Source organism: Psammomys obesus, unplaced genomic scaffold (assembly GCF_907164565.1).
Source record: "Psammomys obesus unplaced genomic scaffold, mPsaObe1.curated_primary_1811, whole genome shotgun sequence".
Taxonomy (NCBI): Eukaryota; Metazoa; Chordata; class Mammalia; order Rodentia; family Muridae; genus Psammomys; species Psammomys obesus.
In genome coordinates, this window is record NW_026594322.1 from 494,987 (window position 1) to 496,552 (window position 1,566).

A 1,566-nucleotide genomic window follows, 5' to 3' on the forward strand; every position below is an offset into this window, starting at 1 on the left:
CTGAGAATTGAACTCAGGACCTTTGGAAGAACAGCTAGTGCTCTTAACCTCTGAGACATCTCTCCAGCCCCCAGATTTAGTTTTCTTAAAGGCAGGGTCTGAGCTCTTGTCTAAATATGGAGTTAGCATTGAGCCACAGAGCAAAAGTTTCATCCTGTCAGTTTCCTTATCTATCTATCTATCTATCTATCTATCTATCTAACAATGTATCTATGTATGTACGTATGTATGTATGTACGTATGTATGTATGTATGTATCTATCTAACAATGTATCTATGTATGTATGTATGTATGTACGTATGTATGTATGTATGTATCTATCTATCTAACAATGCATCTATGTATGTACGTATGTATGTATGTATATATGTATCTATCTATCTATCTATCTATCTATCTATCTAACAATGTATCTATGTATGTACGTATGTATGTATGTATGTATCTATCTATCTAACAATGTATCTATGTATGTACGTATGTATGTATGTACGTATGTATGTATGTATCTATCTATCTATCTATCTATCTATCTATCTATCTATCTAACAATGTATCTATGTATGTACTTATGTATGTATGTACGTATCTATCTATCTGTCTATCTATCTAACAATGTATGTATGTACGTATGTACGTATGTATGTATGTATGTATCTATCTATCTATCTAACAATGTATGTATGTACGTATGTACGTATGTATGTATCTATCTATCTAACAATGTATCTATGTATGTATGTATGTATGTATGTATGTATGTATGTATGTATCTATCCATCTATCTATCTAATAGCGGCTCCCTGCGTAGCTCTCACTAGTGTGGAACTCACAGCAACACCTTTGCCTCAGCCTCTCCAAGTGCTGCAATTACGTGTCTCTTTGTCATACCTGTCACAGCCTCTGCTTTTGTTAGTACACAGGCTTGGCTCCCTACCCTGCACCCTGCAGTTTTCTAAAGTTTTACTGTGTCTTAGTTTCCCAGAAGTTTACTGTGTTACACACTTTAAGGCCAAAGTAAGGTTTTAAACAGCAATGGTTGAAATTCAGCAAATGGAGGGGAGTGAGGGACAAAATCCTGAAATACCAGCCTTGGAAGGTGGAGGCGGGACCAAGTGCAGAGGAGTAAGGAGAGAGACAGGGAAGGCTCTGTGGTTATTTATCTCCATTGCATATCCCACCTTCCTAAGAGTCCCTATTGTCTAGTAGGAGGCCCTTTCCATTTACTCTCTGTCCCCTCTGGTCTAGTAGTGATCATCAAATTTCTCCCTTGAAAAATGGCCCCAAGGTACTGGGACAAATCTTGTAACCTTTTTTTTTTTTTCCTTCCAAGCTCACAGCAGTTATTAATTTTTGTGGTTGAGTTGGAGCCACTATGTATTCAAGTGTTAATTTCTAGGGCTCCAAGAGGGAGGGTGGGTTGTTGTTTGGTTGTTGATTATTTGGTTATTGGTGGTTTGGTTGTTGTTTGCAGTTTGTTAAGTAAGTTGTGTGCAAAAAAGAAACAAGAAGAAGAAGAAGAAGAAGAAGAAGAAGAAGAAGAAGAAGAAGAAGAAGAAGAAGAA